At 37.3% G+C, this 21,898-nt stretch overlaps 1 long non-coding RNA gene across 1 annotated transcript in view; it reads right to left on the minus strand.

The window, feature by feature from the left end:
• Positions 1 to 350: 350 nt before the first annotated feature.
• LOC145503611 (uncharacterized) overlaps positions 351 to 21,898 on the minus strand; it is a 31,657-nt gene continuing 10,109 nt past the window's right edge. Inside the window, exon 3 of the long non-coding RNA XR_014051591.1 lies at positions 351 to 611. This is a non-coding gene — a long non-coding RNA (uncharacterized LOC145503611). The remainder of the gene's footprint in view (positions 612 to 21,898) is intronic.

Genomic DNA, 21,898 nt, shown 5'->3' on the forward strand with positions numbered 1-21,898 from the left:
ATCTGAACTTCATACTGGATGAAGAAGGACATCAGGACAAAGCTATGTTGAAATGATTTCTAACTCTTTAGCAACTGGATGAGGAGAGACTAAAGGGCCACATGATAAGAAAAGGACCACTATAGGGGAGCAGATAGTAATCCAGAAGGGAGGACTTGGATGAGAAAGTGCATACAGTAAGTCTCCTACTTTCGAATAAGTTCTGGTCCCAGAATGTGTTCCTAAGTTCTTTACTTGTGAGTCCAACAAAGTTAGCTTAGGTATTCAACTAAAACGATCAACTATATAGTACTGTACTGTAGTAGGTTTATAATAGTTTTCGTATAAATAATACTTAATAAAAATAAGGATACACAAAATTATTTTAATTTTAATCTTATAGTACAGAAACTTGAAAAGCACAGTAGTACAGTACAACAACTGGCACGTAGGGGCTGGCCTCAAGTGAACCGCAAGAAAGTCACTGACTGGAGGAGGAAGGGGAGGTGGGAGACAGTAGAGCTGAAGTATTGTCAGCAATGAGAGATGCAGGGCAAGCTGCAGTTTCACTCATGCCTGACATTGATGGCACTGCTTCTGGTTCTTTGTTGGATTCAATTGTATGTACTTTTCTGAAAAAAAAAAAAAAAAGATTCAGTGATATTTGGGAATAGCTCTTTTTTTCTCATCATAGATGACATGGTAGCACTGGATTGCATTCTGAACGGCTCCTACAACCTTTGTACACTGTTCTATGTTCAGCTCCTGTGCCTCTAACACTATCTGCTGTGCTGTGCTTAGTTGCTCAGTTGTGTCTGACTCTTTGCAACCCCATGGACTGTAGCCTGCCAGGCTCCTCTGTCCACAGGATTCTCTAGGCAAGAATACTAGAGTGGGTTGCCATGCCCTCCTCCAGGGGATCTTCCCAATCAGGGATCTAACCCAGGTCTCACGCATTGCGGACAGAGTCTTTACTGTCTGAGCCACCACAGACTATCAGTGTCTCCTCAAATAAAGAAAATCCTCTTGCCATTTCCTGTATTGTGAATCTCTTCAGCTCTTCAATTACTTCTTCTTCGTCTTGTCTCTCTTTGTCCTTTCTCTGGGTCTCCAATTTCTGGTGCTTCTTAACAGTACCAACTACATCACATCTGCTTTTACACTTTCTTCTGGACATCTTGGACTTGAAATAAAAATACTGCACTACTGTATTCTATATAGTACTGTATAAATTACACAAAAGCACAACCGATTGTAGAGGATGCATGCACGTGACGATGTACACCAGACATGTGAACTAACTTACAGGACCGGTCATGTGAACAGACATTTGCCTCTTTGAAAGTTCACAACTCGAAGGTTTGTATATAGGGGACTTACTGTATATGTGTTCTTTTTGAGCACAAAGATGGTATTTTAATCCATGGCAATCAAGGAGGTCCCTTGAAGAGACAGTGTAGAATGAGAAATATTAAGCAGGAAAGGAGAGAGGAAGTAAGAATTATCTGGAGAAGCCAGAAAGATAGAAGGGAAGTCAGAAGTGTGATGATGTCATGGAAACTAGGAACACAAAGAACTTCCATGATGGGATGGGGTGTTTTGTCCGGGGTTTCAGACAAGATGGGGAGTGAAGTGTTCTCCATACGGTCAAATCCAATACACAGTTTTCAGGTCTGTTCTATTGAAAGGTTGTTGCTGAAGCACGAAAGACTTTCGGATTCTTGGCCTCCAGAGGAGAAGAATTCAATCTGGGGCCAGAGATGAAGCTTGATTGCTCAGAGCTTTTGTGTAATAAAGTTTTATTGAAGTATAAATGAGATAGAGAAAGCTTCTGACATAGACATCAGAAGGGGGCAGAAAGAGTGCCCCCTCGCTAGTGTTAGCAATGGAGTTATGTACTTTTTAATTAGTTATTACAGTGAATCAAAAGAATGTCTGGAGGTTGTAAAGACCTTACTAGACCCACTCCCATAATTTACATTTGAAGATTACAGGATTGGCCAGAAGGTTTTTTCCAGAAACTGTCCTCAAGCAGGATACATTATTGTTATATAATCCTAAGGAATGTAGAGGAAAAATAAGTTTGTCCTTTCCTCCTCCTTGAGAATTCCAGAGCCCTATCTCCTCCCCGAGAACCCTGCCTAGGAACTGACTCTCTATTCTGAAAATCTTGGCAGTAATATAAAATAGATAGCCAATGGGAATTTGCTGCATGACTCAGGGAATTCAAACAGGGGCTCTGTAACAATCTAGAAGAGTGGGATGGGGAGAGAGATGGGAAGAAGGTTTGGGAGACAGGGGACACGGGTATATCTGTGGCTGATTCTTGTTGATGACTGACAGAAAACACCAAAAATTCTGTAAAGCAATTATCTTTTCATTAAAAAAAAAAAAGCTTAAAAAAAGTGTACAGGAAACTGGGTAAAACTTGGAGGTTGGGAATTGGGAAAGGACTCTTTTAGACGGAACATAGTGTAGACTATTCATATAATGGGAGGGCACATAAAATGAGACTGATGATCTGGAAAAATAACAGGTAAAGGAAAAAGTTTTTGAGAAGATGGAAACGTGGAGGACTGTTAGAAGAGGCGTGTGTGCTAAGTTGCTTCAGATGAGTCTGACTCTGTGCAACCATATGGCCCGTAGCTCACTAGGCTCCTCTGTCCGTGGGCTTGTCCAGACAAGAATACTGGAGTGAGTTGCCATGCCCTTCTCCAGGGGATCTTCCTGACCCAGGGATCAAACCAGTGTCTCTTGTATCTCCTGCATTGGCAGGCAGGTTCTTTACCACTAGCGCCACCTGGGAAGCCTCTTTAGTAAAGGAAAGGACACTTTTTCTTTTTGGCAATTAAAAAAAAATAATTTTATTGAAGTATAGTTAATTTACAGTGTTGTGTTAATTTCTGATGTACAGCAAATTGATTCTGTTATACATATATAATCTTTTTCATACTCTTTTCATTATGGTTTATTATAGGATATTGAATATAGCCCTTTGTGCCATACAGTAGGACCTTGTTTATTCATCCTATATGTAACAATTTACAGCTGCTAATCCCAAACTCCAGATCCTTCCCACACACCCTCCCACTTCGCAACCACAAATCTGTCCTCTGTGAGTCTGCTTTTGTTTCATAGATATATTCATTTATGTCATATTCAGATTCCATATATAAGTGATATTATATGGTATTTGTCTTTCTATTCCTGGCTTACTTCACTTAGTATGATAATCTCTAGGTCCATCCATGTTGCTACAAATGGCATTATTTCAATTTTATAGCTAATATTCCTTTATGTATATATACCATATCTTCTTTATCCATCTGTTGATGGACATTTATGTTGATTCTATGTCTTGGTTATTGTAAATGGCACTGCTATGAACATAGGGGTGTGTGTATCTTTTTAGTTTGTGTGGGTATATGCCCAGGTATAGGACTGCCATATCATATGACAATTCTATTTTTAGTTTCTTTGAGAAATCTCCATAATGTTTTCTATAGTGTCTGCCCCAATTTATATTCCCACCAACAGTGTAGGAGGGTTCTCTTTTCTCTACACCATCTACAGCATTTATTGTTTGCAGCCTTTTTAATGATGGCCTTTCTGACCAGTGTGAAGTGATACCTCATTTGCTTTTCTCTAATAATCAGTGATGCTGAGCATCTTTTCATGTGCCTCTTGAAAGACAGCCCTTCCAGCTGGGTGGAAGATGAGTCCCTTCTTGTCCGATAACATCTTCCTACATGATGTACAAAGCCAAGTCAACAACTGAAGGATGCCGGGATGGTGGCGGTGAGGAGATAAAGGGAAATCATTAAATGTATGAAATAAAAGCAATAGGAGGGTAAACTTATAGGACCATGGTGAGATTTTCAGGTGGTGGTAAGTACTCATTTGAGCTTGAGAGAATAAATTTACAGTAATACTAGTCTGCCTGATTTTGTGATTGAACCCCTTCTATAATATACTGAATGAATGCAGAAGAAAGGAAGTTGGATAACTGGTTTCATTAGAGGTAAAGTGGTTTTGTTTTTATTTTGTTTTGGCAATGAAGTTGAGAATATTTGCAAAGGAATGGCAAAATAAGAGTGTACACCTAAATATCTACATTTTATTTACCTCTACTGCATTGCCACCAGGAGTTACTGGACTACGAGGACTTAAACAAGCAACTCATTTAACAGCAATAACAGCATCAAACTCTGATTCTGTAGGGTTAAAAGTGGAAGAAAGAAAACATTTAAAGGGAGGAAACAAAAATATCCTACACCAGGGGTCCCCAACTTCCAGGATCTAATGCCTGATGATCTGAGGCAGAGTTAATATAATAATAATAGAAATAAAGTACACAATAAATATAATGCTCTCAAATCACCCTGAAACCATTCCCCAAACCCTTGTCTGTGGAAAAATTGTCTTCCAGGAAACTAGTCCCTGGTGCCAATGAAGTTGGGGACTGCTTTCCTATGTGGCTATTTACTAATTATATCAATATGCTCTGTCTGGGAAAGTAAAGTTCTTCTAATTTGCAAAGGTATGTTCTGAACATACCTATATTTGGAAACTCTTCTAGGATTGCTAGTAATATTATTCCTTAGGCACATTACTGAGATGTCCTGTATTTTTCTGAAACACTTAATTTTTGAAGCAAAAGTGAATTTTTCCTACATGTTTTGCTGTGTTTTTTCTTAAATTCTTTATTTTCTTAAAACTATTTCCCATATCTGCTTTATCCTTGTTAATGGACACTAGCAAAATTACAATTTCATGGAAATTAATGTTGATTAAAATAGATTTTCTATCGTTTGAATCGGAAAGACATGATACATAATTGCTCATAAGATTTAAGCAGCAATGGTGTGCAAATTGATTCCTTTAAGAGAAATGTGCTGTTTTAAGGTCACTATTTCATGCATGCATCATTCATTACCCATGGTGACACTATATTGCCTATTCAAAGTTATCTCAAAGCCAGAAACAAATAAAAAGCTAGGCCTAAGCTAGTGAGAAATGTGGTTTATTAGCATTTTTACAGATTCTTGCAAGTAAAATTTCACTAAATGAATTCACATGGGAATGGTCTTGAATAGATAAGTTTCTCTAAATCTTTCATTATAGGATCAAAGATTATGAGTTTTACCATAGACAGTTTGCCATAGACAATTTTAAATGTATTTTATTCCAATCTCAGATACATATATTTCTAAGTTTTATGCAAAATCAGCTACCATATATAACATGTAAATGTTGGCTCATGCCTATATTTTAATTATAAAGTGAAATCAGAGATCAGTGTAAAATTTTGGAAAGAGCTGACCTAGTAAATACTAGAATTTACTCATATACCAAAATTTATTGTGATGAAACCCAGTAATTTTTGTTGTTGACATTCACACGTCTCTCCAAAGCAGTGGATATAAATTATAAATCTAAAATATGTTGTCAGTATTAAGTGTTAGGAAAATTAAGACCTTTTTCATGTCACTTGACTTTTGAGATGAGTAAAATCAAGGGACTTCACAGCAGAAACCCAAACAGGCCTGGTAGGATAAAGTGGAAACCTCAGAATTAACCCTTTCAAGAATATTACTGGAAATCCAGCAAGTAAAGCAAAACAAAGGACTAAATGTAAGGTGCCAGGAAATCAAAGTAGTTGTGGTAATTCCTGTAGGGGATATAAGTTAGTATTCAGTAATTAATTTACCCAGTATATGATACTTACCTATAAGTGTACCAGGTAACCTTTTGGAACCTTAGGGTAGAGAGTAATGGTAAAATCCATGGCCTTATTACCAGAAAGAAAACCCTTTCCAGGGCCCAAGAGCGGGCGCTTGTCTGACACTAGAAAATGAATTGTCCGGGGAGACACACATACTGACAAAGCAAGATTTTTTGGGGAAGGGGTACCTAAGAGGAGAGCAGAGGGTAAGGGAACTCAGGTAAGCTGCTCCGCAACATGACTTGCTGTCTCAGGTTTTATGGTAATGGTGTGTGTTTCTGGGTTCTCTCTGGCCAACCATCTTGCCATACTTGGTCTGACTCAGGGTCCCTTCTGGCAGTGTACACATCTCAGCCAAGATGGATTGTAGACTGAGGGTTTTGGGAAGGTTGGCAGGACATATTATGGGCTGGTATCTCCTTTTGGATCCTCCCAAATTATTCTTAGTTTTGGTGGAAGCACAGTATTCCTTATCAACACCCACTTTTATGAAACAACTCATGCAAGTGGTTATTAGCATGCCTGGCCAGGCTGGGCAGTTTCAGTCAATGGTTTCTGAACAGCCCAATGGACTTCACATTCTAGTGAAGAGGTGAAACAATAAATAATGAATGTAATAAGCAACCATTGGAAAGTGATAAAAGCTATGGAAAAAACAAAACAGCTCCAGACAAGAGGAATCAGAGTTGTAGAGTGTGGAGCAGATTACAAGATTCAGTAGGATGATTCGTACCAGTCTCAAAGAGGTGGTATTGCCTCCTTCAAGAGGAGGAAAGGAGAGGACTAGCCCTTTATATGTTTGGAGGAAGAGAAGGCTCTCAATGCAAAAGCTCTGAGGTGGGGCCATGCTTGACTTGCTCATAAGAAAGAGTGAGTGTGTGTGGAGTAAAGAGAGTCAGGGAGAGGGTACCTGGACATTGGGTTAGAGAGGCGATGGCAGGGCTGTCTTTCTGTGGCTTTCTTCTTTCCTTCACTGTTTATATGCTTTTCTATGTTTTTCCTTCTCCCTAGTTCTACAAGGTAGGGGCTAGCATGACAGACTGCATCACACATAAGTGGTCTCTTGGAACACCATTTCCTAGGCTTAAAATGAGGTTCAAATGGCCTAACCATCCTCTACAGAAGGTAGGATGGAATTCATAGCCCATAGATAATTTTCTATGGACAAATCTAACTTACAGGGTTTTTGCTTCTATACTTTAAGCTCTGAAGGAGTGAGGAGCCAAAAGTCAAGAACTAATGTTCTGCCATCTCCTTTCTAAGTAGTGCACAAGCAGTCTTATTGCAAGAGGAAGTAGAAATTCTGACTTTAGGATTTAACCAAACTAAGACTAAAATAATTCCACTTCACATCTTGTTACACCATCTTTTCAAGAAACAAAGCAGTGTGTTATAGAATTACAAGTTCTGAGATAAAATATCTCTGAACTATCCATGCCAAAAATATAAGCAGGAGTCAAAAAAAAATTTTTTTTCAGCTCCTGGAAAGTCTGGGAGAGTGTCCAATAAGGAACCAAGTGGGAGAACTGCAATTGCATAATTCCTGTCATATGTATTTAATATTTGTTTCAAATACTAAAACCACATTTAACTCTCCCAATCAGCATCCTTTAGGCTTGTAAGAATAATATATGTATATTTAATATTCTGGTGATGTCATTATTTACTTGAAGCACTTATTTTATATGTTTCAGTGTTTGACTATTTGAAAATGAGTCTTTTTCCAATGACTTTCAATATTGTGAGGTTCAAATGAATATTTTATCTCAACAATTTTCAAGATAAGCGAACTCTCCTTTATTGAGAAGATTTTATAAATTTATTTTTTGAATGACTGAATGTCACTTGGATTCATATCTAATGGAGAGTTGGTGATGATCAAATGATTTGTGATTATGTGGTGATTAAACTGGAAAATAATATTTGTGAGGAAAAATTTAAAGATATGACTTTAATGTGATTAAAGTAGTTTATAATATATACTGAAAGGTTTCTAAAAATAGGCATTGCAAATGGAATAATACAGAAAATCAGCATCACTGAATAAGAAATGTTTGTTTTCAGGATGACTATTTGTTAGGACACAGCATTAACATAGGTAGAAATTTCTGGTAAGATTAATATCATTTTTTATCTTCTTAGCTCAGAAGTAATATGTGAAAAGCTGAAACAAAGATTATTAATGGTATTGAAGGCTTTATACTTACAGAATTCTCATTTTCTTTTTTTTTGTTTTGTAGTATAGTTGATTAACAATGTTGTGTTAATTTCAGTGGGATTCAGTTACACACACACACATATATATATTTTCATATTCTTTTCCGTTGTACATTATTACAATACACTGAATATAATTCTCTGTGCCATACAGTAGGTCCTTGTGGGTTAGTTATTTTACATATAGTAGCGTGTATATGTTAATCTCAAACTCCAAATTTATCCCTCCCCCACCTTTCCCCTTCAGTAACCATACATTTGTTTTCTGTGCCTGTGGGTTTTTGTTTTCTATATAAGTTCACTTGCATCTTTTTATTTTTCAAGTTCCACATATGAATGATATCATATGACATTTGTCCTTCTCCGTGTGGCTTATTTCACTTAGTATGATAACCTCTAGGTCTATCCATGTTGCTGCAAATGGTAGAATGTCATTCTTTTTATGGCTGAGTAGTTTCCCATTGTATGAATGTACCACATCTTCTTTATCCATTCATCTATAAGTGGACATTAGGTTGCTTCCATGTCTTGGCTCTTGTATATAGTGCTGCAATGAGCATTGGGGTACATGTATCTTTTAGAATTGGGCTTTTCTCCAGATACATGTCCAGGAGTGGGATGACAGGATCATATGGTATCTCTATATTTTTAGTTTTTTAAGGATCCTCCATACTGTTCTCTATAGTGTTTGCACCATTTACATTCCCACCAAGAGTGTTGGACGGTTTCTTTTTCTCCACATCCTCTCCAGCATTTATTATTTGTGAGACATTTTGATGATTGCCATTCTGTCCACTGTGAAGTAATACCTCATCCCAGTTTTAACTTGTATTTCTCTAATAATTAGCAACATTGAGCATCTTTTCTTGTGCCTTTGGCCATCTGTATATATTCTTTGGAGAAATGCCTATTTAGATCTTCTACCTAGTTTTTGACTGAGTAGTTTTCTTTGATACTGAGCTGCATGAGCTGTTTGTATATTTTGGAGATTAATCCCTTGTTGGTCACTTTGCAAAAGGCTCCCCATTCCTGTTAGAATTGCCATCCTGCAAGCTGTCTGCTTTGTGAATTTCAGGTTTAAAGTCTACCCCCATTGTGTAAGCCAATTCTTTAAAATAAACCCCTCTGTCATATAATATACAGACTATTGGCTCTGTTCTCTAGAGAACGCTAATATACCTTTTATACAGAACTAGAGACAATTTGGAATAGCTACAGAAACAGGATGATTTGAGGATAAAGCATTGCAATCAGGGAACATAAGTCAAGGTAATGACTCAAAGGGAAACACAAGAATAGAGATGGAAAATAAGTCAGAGGAGATAAAATGAGTATTCTAATAATATCTAACTAAGAGTAGGTAAAAGTCCAGAAAAAAAGACAGAAAAAAAAGAAGGGACAAAATTATCAGTAGAATATATCAAGGAAAGTCTAACATCTTAAGACTGAAAGGGTGCCTTGATCGTCCCAGGAAAATGAATGAAAAAGATGATCCCCAAATCAAGATGAAAATAAAGTGGAGTCACGCAGTTATGTCTGACTCTTTGTGACCCCTTGTACTGTAGCCTACCAGGCTCCTCCGTCCATGGGATTTTCCAGGCAATAGTACTGGAGTGGGCTGCCATTTCCTTCTCCAGGGGATCTTCCCGACCCAGGGATCAAACCCGGTCTCCTGCATTGTAGACAGCCGCTTTACTGTCTGAGCCACCGGTGAAGTCATTTAAGTCAAGATGAAAACCAGGTTAAAGAGAAGTCACTACAGCTTCCAAAGTGAAGGATAAATCAATTAGCAAAATATGGGATTCAGAATTTCATCATACTTTGAATCAACAACTCTAGATACTAGAAGCAAATGCCCTCAAACTCCTAAGGAGGGGAGGGAACCACGGTATTTTTTTTAATGTAGTATTCTATACCTAGCCACCCCACCCCCAAATCAAGTATAAGTGTAAAAATAAAAAGATTTTTAGACATTCAGTAATAGTGATAAGAACAACAACAACTCAAACAAGAGGATATTCTTCATTCAGTTAAATGAGGGATGAAATAAGAAAGAAAGTAAGGCCAAGAGTTCAGAAAAAAGGAATCCTAGAGAGAACATCAGCAAGAGGGAACTCCTGGGAAGCCTCTGTTCTCTAAGGCCAGGGAACAACCTCTTCACAGAACAGAACAGAAGACTGCATGAGGAAGGAGAACGCTCCAGGAAGTACATACAAATGATCGATTATTCAATGTGTTTGAATATTAGGAGAAAATTGTTGATAGATAGTTGACAAATTCACTGCAACATGGAATAAATGTAAGGCTTACATAGAAAACTAAGCCAATGAAAAAATGAATAGCTACAGCAGAAACAAAAAAAGCTGAACAAGAAGGAAGATATATAGAGTGATATAGATTATACATTGTCTTAATAATGCAAATTGTCAGTATTGCTTTAATAAAAAAAAAAATCCTAGTTGATACAACTATTTTGAGGGAATGGGAAAAGTGAGATTGGAAGAAATAGAATGTTAGATATTTTCCAACTACCATAAGGGGAAGGCAATAGATAATGAGAGAATGATTAAAAAGTAGTGTAAGTGTTCTATTTAGAAAAATACATATAAATATCAGAAGAAACAGCTAAAGACTTGAAAGTGGTTGCCCCTGAGTCATATCTGGTAAATAAGGAGGGACAGGCCAGAAAACAATTTTTTTAATATCAGGATTTTTCTTACTATTAGTGTAATAAACATATTAATATTGTTTGATTTATGTTCTTGGATAGATATATTTTCATTTAAAAATTAATTTTTAAGAAGTAATAATATTTATCTCATGCATAGGTAATGAGGACAGTTATTTCAATGTTTATCGAGGATGATAATTGTTTCATTATGATTTGCTCTTAAATGATTTTTATTCTTAGAATTATGTGCATGAGTCCTTAGTTGCACAGTTGTGTCTGACTCTTTGCAAACCTATGGACTGTTGCCTGCCAGGATCCTCTGTCCATGGGATTCTCCAGACAAGAATACTGGAGTGGGTTGCCATTTTCTTCTCCAGGGGATCTTCCCAACCCAGGGATTGAAGCTGTGTTTCCTGCATTGTAGGCAGGCTCTTTACCATCTGAGCTACCTATGAGTGTGTGTAAAATTGTGACTGAATGAAAGAATGGGATGATGAGAACTAGAAGTATACATCATGGGGTCACTGTACAAGTCATGGACTTCTTTTATGTAAGAAAAGAAAATAGTTGTTTTTTATTTTTTTTGCTTAAGCTGGAAATAAATTGTTTTTCTTTCTCCTAAGATTTAGAGTACTTACATTTTAAAAGCAATAGAAACAGAATATTGCAGTAATAAGAGTGTTTAGGATTATAGTAATAGAGTTTTGAGGCTTTGTGTCTTATATTTTCTTCTAAATAAACCACAACTAACCTTCTGATAAAATACACTACAAACAAAAGCTAATTTTGTATGTTAAGCTATTAGCATGAGTTAAGAAACAATGGAATTATAGCGAGGTGTCAATAAATGGAATCATACAGAAATTGATGGAAATATGGGTTCTACTGGTTAGAAGCATTACTACTTGAGTTATAATTACTCACAAAGCAGGAAAATAAAACTAGCTATGTGTAGGAGTATATTTAACTAAAATTCATCAGAATCAGTTAACAATTTTCTTGAGAGTACTGCTGCTGTCATTCTGTTGACATTGCTGGCCAAATAATAAATTTTTGTACTAGTAGGAAGCACAGGTGGAACTTGTAGTTTATTAATATCTCATATTTAAAAAATGGCTGTTTTATTAAAAGCTCTATTTGTGCTCACGTTTCTAATCCACCGCATTTCCTGGGTGATTGATACTGAGAAGGTGTATGTAAAATGGTTTTAGGAAGAGCCATGACTGGGGAGGATGTTATTTGTGCCTAGGCATTTTTTAAAATGATAACTTTATTGAGATAAAATTATGAAGTTCATCCTTTTAAAAGTACAGGATATATGAAGTGTATATAAAATATACTTTGATATTTTAAAGTATATTCATAAAGTTGTACAATCACCACTAACATCAAATTTTGAAGCATTTTTATCACCTTGAAAAAAACCCAAAAAAGACACTCATTAGCCATTTCATCACCTCAAAAAGATACCCATTAGCAGGCACTCCCCTTACACCTGTCCCTGTTCCTAAGAACTAATAAACTATATTCTGTTAGTATGGACTGGCCCTTTGTGTCAGAGTTTTTCACTTAGCATGCTTTTTTTTTTCAAGATTCATCCGTGTACCTTATTGCTTTTTATAGCTGAATTGTATTATGTCGTATGGATATATCACATTTAGTATGTCTATGTATCGCCTGAAGGGCCATTTGGGTTGTTTCCACGTTTCAATTAATTTGAATAATTCTGCTATGAATATCGGTGTTCATGCTTTTGTGTGGACATATGTTTTCAGCTCTCTTGGATATATACATAGGGTTTAAATTCTTCCTTTCAAACCTATATTCTTTAATTTCTTTTCCTTGATTCATTGACTTGGTTAGAAGCTCTTGTTTTCAGTCACTCAGTCGTGTCTGACTCTTGGTGATCCCAAGAAGAAGAAGCTCTAAAATAATGCTAAATAGAAGTGATGAGGGTAGAAATCCTTGTCTTGTTCCTGATATTGCAGGGAAAACATTCAGTTTCTCACCATTAAGTGTGATACTAGTTGTGGCCTTTTTTGTAGATAATCTATATCACATTGCAAAGTTCCTTTCTATTCCATAGTGTTGTGTTTTCATTTTAAATAGGTGTTAGATTAAGTCTGTAGTTTTCTGTAATGCTTTGGTCTGCTTTGATGTCAGAGTAATATTGGAGTCAGAATGAGTTGAAATGTGTTTTGTGTGCTTTTATTTTGGAAAAGTTTGTGAAAAATTGGTATTGCTTTCTTTAAATGTTTGGTAGAATTTATCAGAAAGCCATCAGGGCCTGGGCTTCTCTTTGTGGGAAAATTTAAATTACTGAGTCAGTCTCTTTACTTATTATTGATCTATTCAGATTTTCTATTTCTTCATGAATCACTTTTGGTAGTTTATGTTTTTCTAGAATATTTTCAATATCATCTAATTTACATAATTGGTTATTTCAGAGTGTGTTTATTAATTCAAGTGAGTTACAGAAACCTTACCTCCTCTTTATATCTTTTTATCCTCCCTTGTTTATAATATAGGTGTTTTAAATATTTCCTTTACACATATTTATAAGTACAATAATACTATAATTTTTGCACAACTGCCAAACATAATTTGAAAATTCAACAGGAAAGCCTATTTGCTTATCCATACTTTTCCTTGACATGTTGCCTCTTCCTTCCTAGTCTCAAGTTTCTTCTGTTTCCTCTCTGTGTGAAGGACGTCCTTTAGCTATTCCTTTAAGGTAATTTTCAGTTTCAGTTCAGTTCCTCGGTCATGTCCAACTCATTGAGACCCCATGAACTGCAGCATGCCAGGCCTCCCTGTCCATCACCAACTCCAGGAGTTTACCCAAATTCATGTCCATTGAGTCAGTGATGCCATCCAACCATCTCATCCTATGTTGTCCCCTTCTCCTGCCCTCAATCTTTCCCAGCATCAGGGTCTTTTCAAATAAATCAGCTTTTCTCATCAGGTGGCCAAAGTATTGGAGTTTCAGCTTCAACATCAGTCCTTCCAATGAACACCCAGGACTGATCTCCTTTAGGATGGACTGGTTGGATCTCCTTGCAGTCCAAGGGATTCTCAAAGAGTCTTCTCCAACACCACAGTTCAAAAGCATCGATTCTTCAGCACTCATTTTCCCTTATAGTCCAACTCTCACATCCGTACATGACTACTGGAAAAACCATAGCCTTGACTAGGCGGACCTTTGTGGACAAAGTAATGTCTCTCATTTTTAATATGCTATCTAGGTTGGTCATAACTTTCCTTCCAAGGAGTAAGCATCTTTTAATTTCATGGCTGCAATCACCATCTGCAGTGATTTTGGAGCCCAGAAAAATAAAGTCAGCCACTATTTCCACTGTTTGCCCATCTATTTGCCATGAAGTGATGGGACCAGATCTTAGTTTTCTGAATGTTGAGCTTTAAGCCAACTTTTTCACTCTCCTCTTTCACTTTCATCAAGAGGCTCTTCAGTTCTTCTTCACTTTTTGCCATAAGGGTGGTGTCATCTGCATATCTGAGGTTATTGATATTTCTCCCGGCAATCTTGATTCCAGCTTGTGCTTCATCCAGCCCAGCGTTTCTCATGATGTACTCTGCATATAAGTTAAGTAAGCAGGGTGACAATAGACAGTCTTGACGTACTCATTTTCCTATTTGGAACCAGTCTGTTGTTCTATGTCCAGTTCTAACTGTTGCTTCCTGACCTGCACACAGAATTCTCAAGAGGCAGGTCAGGTGGTCTGGTATAAGGTAAGTTAGCTGGTGACAAATTCTATTAGTTGTCCTTCATCTGAGAATGCTTTGATTCCCTTTCATTTCTGAAGGATATTTTTGCCCGCATAGGAGTCTAAGTTGATATTTTTGTTTGATTGTTTTTCTTTCAGTACTTAAAAGATGTTGTGTCACTTTTTCCTGGCCTTCAGGATTTTTGGTAAGTGTTCTGTTATCATTCTTATTGTTTCTTCCCTATAAGTAATGTATCATTTTTCACTGGTTGCTTTTAAAGTTTTTAATTTAAATTTTATAAGTTTCATTAAGATGTATCTTAGCATGCAGTTCTTTGGGCTTATCCTGTTTGGGGTTGTTCAGCTTCTTGAACCTGTATGTTTGTTTTTTATTTTATTTATGTATTTATTTGTTTGCCAAAATTGAGACAGTATCAGCCTTTACTTTTTTGAGTACTTTTTTTTTTAGCCCTGTCTTCTTTCTTCTCTACTTCCAGAACTCCAATGATACGAATTTAGATCTTTTGTTATAGTCTCAACATATCTAAGAGGCTCTGTTAACTGGTTTTTTTGTTTGTTTGTTTGTTTATTTGTTTGTTAGGTTGATTTATTTTCTTTCTGTTTTTCAGGCTGAGTAATCATTGTAGTTCATTCTCCATTCCTGATTTTTTCTCTGGTCTCCATTTGCTATTGATCATATCAACTGTTTCAAAATTATGGTTATTGTATTTTTCTTTTGTGAAATATCCACTTGGTTCTTTATATCTTTTCTTTCTTTACTGGTACTTTGTATTCTTTTCTTGAGGCATTCTAATTTTTAATTTGTTTCAAGAATGTTTGCAATTGTCTGTGGAGGTATTTATATCATGGCTGCTTTAAAATTCTTGTAATATATTCTAACATCTCTTTTTTCTTGGGGTTGGTATCTAGTGATTATCTTTTTTCCATTAAGTTTGAGATTTTCTTATTATTTTTTCTTTTTAATGGGTACTTCCCCTTTCTTTTCTTTTTTAAAATTTTATTTTTATTTATTTATTTTTTTACCCACAAAACATTTTGTATTGGGGATATTGCTGATTAACAATATTGTGATAGTTTCAGGTGAACAAGGAAGGCACTCAGCCATACATATACATGAATCCATTCTCCCCCAAACCCCACTCCGATCCAGGCTGGCACATTGAGCAGAGTTCCATGTTGCTATACAATAGGTTTTTGTTGGTTATCCATTTTAAATATAGCAGTGTGTCCATGACCTTCCCAAAGTCCTAAACTGTCCCTTCCCCCTAACAATCATGAGTTCATTTTCTAAGACTTTGAGTCTCTTTCTGTTTTGTAAATAAGTTTATTTGTATTTCCTTTTAGATTTCAGATATAAGGGATATCATGTATTTCACTTTCTCTGTCTGACTTACTTCACTCATTATGACACTCTCTAGATCCATCCATGTTGCTGCAAATGACCTTATTTCATCCTTTTTAATGGCTGAGTAATATTCCATTAAATATATGTACCATATCTTCTTTATCCATTCCTCTGTCAATGGTCATGTAGGTTGCTTCCATGTCTTGGTTATTGTAAACAGTGCTGCAGTGGACATTGGGGTGCATGTATCTTTTGGGGCCACGTTTTTGGGTGGCTTTCTATGACTGTGGTATTAATTCTGGAGGCTGGTGAGATTGTAGTTCTTATTTCTTCTATCTGCCTTCTAGTGGATGAGGATAAGAGACTTGTGCAAGCTTTCTGATGCAAGGAACTGGCTCTGGGGGAAACTGGGTCTTGCCCTGGTGGGCAGGGCTGTGCTCAGTAAAACTTCAATCCAATTTTCTGCTGATGGGGGGCAGGGTGCTCTGCTCCCTCCCTGTTAGTTGTTTGGTCTGAGGCAACCCAGTACTGAAGTCTATAAGCGTCTATAGTAGGACTATTGGTGGCCTCCAAGAGGACTTATGCCGAGACAGATCTCTCAGAACTGCTACTGCCAGTGACCCCATCCCCGTGGCAGGCCACTGCTGACTCATGCCTCTGCAGGAGACCCTCAAACACTCACAGGTAGTTCTGGCTCAGTCTCCTCTGTGGTGACTGCTCCTTTTCCCTGGGTCCTGGGGTGCACAAGATTTTTTTTGTCCCCTCTAAGAGTCTCTGTTTCCCCCAGTCCTATGGGAGCTCTGTAATCAAATTCCGCTGGCCTTCAAAGTTAGGTTGCCTGGGGATTCCCAGTCCCTTGACCAGATCTCCAGGCTGGGGTGCCTGATGTGGGGTCTAGAACCTTCACAACAGTTTGAGAACTTCTTTTGTCTTATTATTCTCCAGTTTTTGAGTTGCCCACCTGGCAGGTATAGGATTTGACTTTATAGTAATTGTTCCCCTCCTATCGTTCTGTTGTGGCTTCTCATTTGTCCTTGGATGTGGGGTATCTTTTTTTGGTGGGTTCCAGTGTCTTTCTTTTGATGATTGTTCAACAGCTAGCTGTGATTTTGGTGCTCTGGCAGGATAAGATGAACACATATCCTTCTACTTCACCATCTTAATCTTGTGTTAAAATTTTCATGGTTCTTGATCATTAGCAAAGTTCTATTTAAATCAGAATATGTTCATAGTATATATGAAACTTTGGATCTTATTTAAAACTTCCGTGTTAGCTGCCTTTCTGTGACACCTCTCATGCAGTGAAGGAAGAAAGCCTGTTTCATTATTGCCAGGTAGAGACAAGAGCCCAGATTCTGTACTCAGCCTCCAGTGATCCTCAAGGAGAGTGAGATATTATTGCTGGATCTCCCCATGCGATTGTCACTGACACTGTGGTGGGGGTGGCCTTATTACTACTGGGTCAAAGACATTATCCCCACAAGGCTTTCTTGACACCACTCCATTGTGGAGTAGGTAGGGGACTTTGTTAAGTCCGAGTAGATGTAAAAGTTCAATCTCCACTAACACCTCTGGTGATAGATTTCATTGCCCTCCAGTGGGAGGCCTCTTACTTGGCCTTCTTTGATACCATCTCAGCAGGGGTAGTAAGGCTCCTTCTTACAGGTGAAAGTCTAAGTGCCACACTCATCTTTTTCCTGATATAAATGGAAATGTGGTCATAGATTTTTCCACAGGATTTTTTTTGTTAGTTTGACTGCAGTAAAGCAGATATTGTTAAGTTTTCTGTCTTGATAGGTTCCCTTTTTTTGTGGCTAGAGAGAGCAGGCTGTTGTTATTGTTTTTTATAATGTGTCAGTTCAGTTCAGTCACTCAGTCGAGTCCAATTCTTTGTGATTCCCTGGACTGCGGCATTCCAGGCTTCCCTGTCCATCACCAACTCCTGGAATATGCTCAAACTCATGTCCATCGAGTTAGTGAGGCCACCCAATCATCTCATTCTCCATTGACCTCTTCTCCTCCTGCTTTCAATCTTTCCCAGCATCAGAGTCTTTTCTAAGGAGTCAGTTCTTCACATCAGGTGGCCAAATATTGGAGCTTCAGCTTTAGCATCAGTCCTACCAATGAATAGTCAGGACTGATTTCCTTTAAGATTGACTTGTTGGATCTCCTTGCAGTCCAAGGGACTTTCAAGAGTCTTCTCCAACATCACAGTTCAAAAACATCAATTCTTGAATGCTCAGCTTTCTTTATGGTCCAACTTTCACATCCGTACATGACTACTGGAAAAACCATAGCTTTGACTAGGTGGACATTTGTCAGCAAAGTAATGTATCTGCTTTTTAATATGCTGTCTAGGTTTGTCATAGCTTTTCTTCCAAGGAGCAAGTGTCTTTTAATTTCATGGCTGCAGTCACCATATTTAGTGATTTTAGAGCCCAAGAAAATAAAGTCTGTCACTGTTTCCATTGTTTCCCCATCTATTTGCCATGAACTGAGAGGACAGGATGCCATGATCTTAGTTTTTGAATGTTGAGTTTTAAGCCAGCTTTTTCACTCTCCTCTTTCACTTTCATCAGAGGCTCTTTAGTTCTTCTTCACTTCAAGCCACCTGATGCGAAGAACTGACTCATTTGAAAAGACCCTAATGCTGGGAAAGATTGAAGGCAGGAGGAGAAGAGGACAACAGAGGATGAGATGGTTGGATGGCATCACGGACTCAAAGGACATGAGTTTGAGTAAACTCGGGAGTTGGCAATGGACAGGGAGGCCTGGTGTGCTACAGTCCTTGGGATCACAAAGAGTCAGACATGACTGAGCGGCTGAACTGAACTGAACTACTCAATGAGATAAACAACCTTTAATTACTTTTATATTTTTCTTTTCTATAAAACACATGTAAACCCATGGCTGATTCTTGTCAATGTATGGCAAAAACTATTACAATATTGTAAAGTAATTAGCCCCCAAGTAAAATAAATAAATTTATAAAAAAAAAAAAAAAAAAAAAAAAAAAAAAAAAAAAAAAAAACAAATCTTTGAATAGAGAGGGTACTAATAAAAGAAGAAAAAAGAAGAAAATAATGAAACCAGGTGACATGCTAAGGATGTAAATCAGTGCCATATTGCCCAGACCCTTACAACCACTGCTTATATACTGGGCTAAATTTAGAGAATGAGGATGTGGGACTCCTGCATGCTAAAGTCAAAGGATGGTTACTGAATTCCTCAGTTTATCTGCTACAAGTCCTGAGAAATAAACTGAATTTTCTCTCCTTAATGGAACAACATAATGGCATACAGTTTAATATAGTTTGAGATAAAAGTAATTGATTTTTCTCATCTTTAAAGATAAGAGAAATTATATTGAGAGTGGTTAGATTTTTCCCAGGTTGCCAAAATCTTAGTGGCATTATTAAGTTTTCAAATCCAGGCTATTTTCTATTTGCTATGCTACTTCCATTACAGCATTCTATTACATCAATAGATAGAACTTATTTTTTATTTTGACTTAATAACAATGTAATTATTCTTTCATGACTTTTTTGCCCACTCTGTATATTATTGAATTCAAACTCAAGAATTTCCACAAGAAATAATTCTATAGTTCTATAGTAAATAAAATGGCACAGAGCTTCCAGGTACAATGGATAAATGTATTTTTCAGGTGGGTGAACTTGGGGTGCCAAATCACTTGATATATGAGTATTAGGGTGGGTCTAAAGTGAATTATCTTTGCTTTGTAATGATGGTATGCCATTCATCTAAATATAAGTTCCTTAAAACTAGTTTTTCTCTCCATTTTTTTCTTTTAAACATTGGTATTTTTCCAAAATTTCTAAGTGTATTAAAATTAATTGCCCTAATAATCATAAACTCTATAAAGCAATCTATGTTAATGTCTCTATCATATTCTTCTTAAAATGAGTAGATTATAAACAGACCTCCACACATCTGAAATATGAGTTTTAGTTTTATCTTGATATATGTCTTAAATAAATAAGTAAATAAATATCAAAAGGGATTATTATATACAGAAAAATAAATTCTGACCAGGCAACATTAGTATTCATTGGATCCTCCATTTATATTATCATTTTAGATGAAAAATTAGCCTTTGTATTCAATTCAACTTTAACAATCAAGTCTGGATGCAATGTATTGATTCAGAATTTTGGAACATCACTTCTGATCATATCATGTTGCAACAAAATGTATTATGACATGATGAGCCTGGCTTGAATCTTTGCTATGAATAACTACAATGGAAAAAAGATATGAAGCAGGATTGTTAAAAGGAAATCCAAAAAGGAAAGGATGTATTTAATGACATCTATAGAAATGGCAGCACCAAATAGACTCTGTTGTGGAAGAGTCAGGGTTTCTGCTTCCTAATGATGGAAGTAAGAAGTCTGAGGATAAGAAGCTTTAGTTCTGAAAGAATTACTCCCCCAGTGCAATAACCTCCCCACATCTAAGAGTCAAACTGTCTCAGAAATTGAGTGTTTATTTAGGGACAATAGAGTGATAATATCTCCCTGAGACAGGAGAGATCAAGGTTATATAGATATTTCCAAATGATCCAGACTCCTTTAACATCAGCTGACTGCCATTCCCAGGTTGTAAAGTAGAAGAAAGCTCTAAATGAAAATGTGTGGCTGTGAATTACTGCTCTGGTTAATGGTGTTTTTGTTAATAAAAGATGGAGAAGGCAGATTAAAAAGCCAGAAGTTTCCAACTTTTGAGGCCAGCTAATTCCAGCTACTTCTCTAACTGTGAGCCATTCATTAGTCTGTCAAGTAAAAAAAATCACTCTAGTACTAGCATTCCCTTGATATATTCTGTGTGTTAGTCACTCAGTTGTGTCCAGCTTTCTGTGACCCCATGGACTATAGCCCACCAGGGCTCTTCTGTCCGTGGAATTCTCCAAGCAAGAATACTGGAGTGGGTTTTGCTAAATAACAGTATGAGGAAGGAGAGGAAGGCTAGGGAGACGAGGCAGAGGAAGACAAGAAAGAAGGAGGGAGGGAAAAACCAGAACCGAACCCTCGTTAAAGGAATACTTATCATCATCAGATTTTTGGTTTAATACAAAATGCTTAGCATTGAGGGGCTTCCCGGGTGGCTTGCTGGTAAAGAATCCACCTGCCATTGCAGGAGATGCAGGCTTGATCCCTGGATAGGGAAGATCCCATGGAGAAGGAAACGGCAACCCTTTCCAGTATTCTTGCCTGGGAAATCCCATGGACAGAGGAGCCTGGTGGGGCTACGGTCCATGGGGTCGCAAAGAGTCAGACACAGCTTCAAGACTAAACAACAACAACAACACAAAAACTCAGTATTGAACTAATAGAGATCAGGAGTTGTAGGCTGTAGACCATGATGTCTCTGCCTTGTTTTGTAACTTTGAAATACCACCAAGAAACTCTGGTTCTCATGGTTCTTTGCCAAAAAATCAGAAAGTTTAACTAGAATTTGCTTAAAGTTCTGTATCAATACTATAACGATAGAATCAATTACATGCCTTTCACATGCCATCTCATTTAATGATCACACCAGTTAAGTTTTATGATCTCAGTTTTATAGCTGAATTTATGGAGACAGTGCAGTTAAACAGTTTATCTCATTTGACTTACAAAAGAAAGAGTAACAGATAGATTGGATCTTACGTCTGTCTGGTTCCAAAGATAAAGCTTTACTATTCCAAACCATTGTACTTTGCAAAATAATAGATATTTACTTAAATGTTGAAGTGAATACTATTTCTCCAATTTTACCTGAAAACATGAAGTTTTACTTTTAAGGTTACGGAGGTCTCTTGATAAGATAGCTTATGTTAGACCATCAACATTCTTTCTTGGCACAGCATCTGGTTCACAGTAAGCACTCGATATCCTGAATGAATGGGAAAAACGGGCTGTGCTGGCAGCGTAATAATCTATACACCCCCTCCATTGTGTTCATGGGGTTCTCAAGACAAGAATACTGAAGTGGTTTGCCATTCCTTTCTCCAGTGAACCACAATTTGTAAGGCCCTGACTGGCAGGGACATGCCCTTCAGCTGCTCCACGTAGCCAGACGACATGCCTATTGCCTTCCTTGTCTCACTGCTGGTCCTGGTTGAGCCTGTAAACCTTCACCTGCCACCAGGTGTGAGTCAACGTGCCTGCCGCGGCCTGGGGCAAAGGCCCTGCTGGAGTCACAACAATCCCTCA

The sequence above is a fragment of the Giraffa tippelskirchi genome, chromosome 4 (genome assembly GCF_054371585.1).
Source record: "Giraffa tippelskirchi isolate mGirTip1 chromosome 4, T2T-mGirTip1v1.2.pri, whole genome shotgun sequence".
In the NCBI taxonomy this organism is placed as follows: domain Eukaryota; kingdom Metazoa; phylum Chordata; class Mammalia; order Artiodactyla; family Giraffidae; genus Giraffa; species Giraffa tippelskirchi.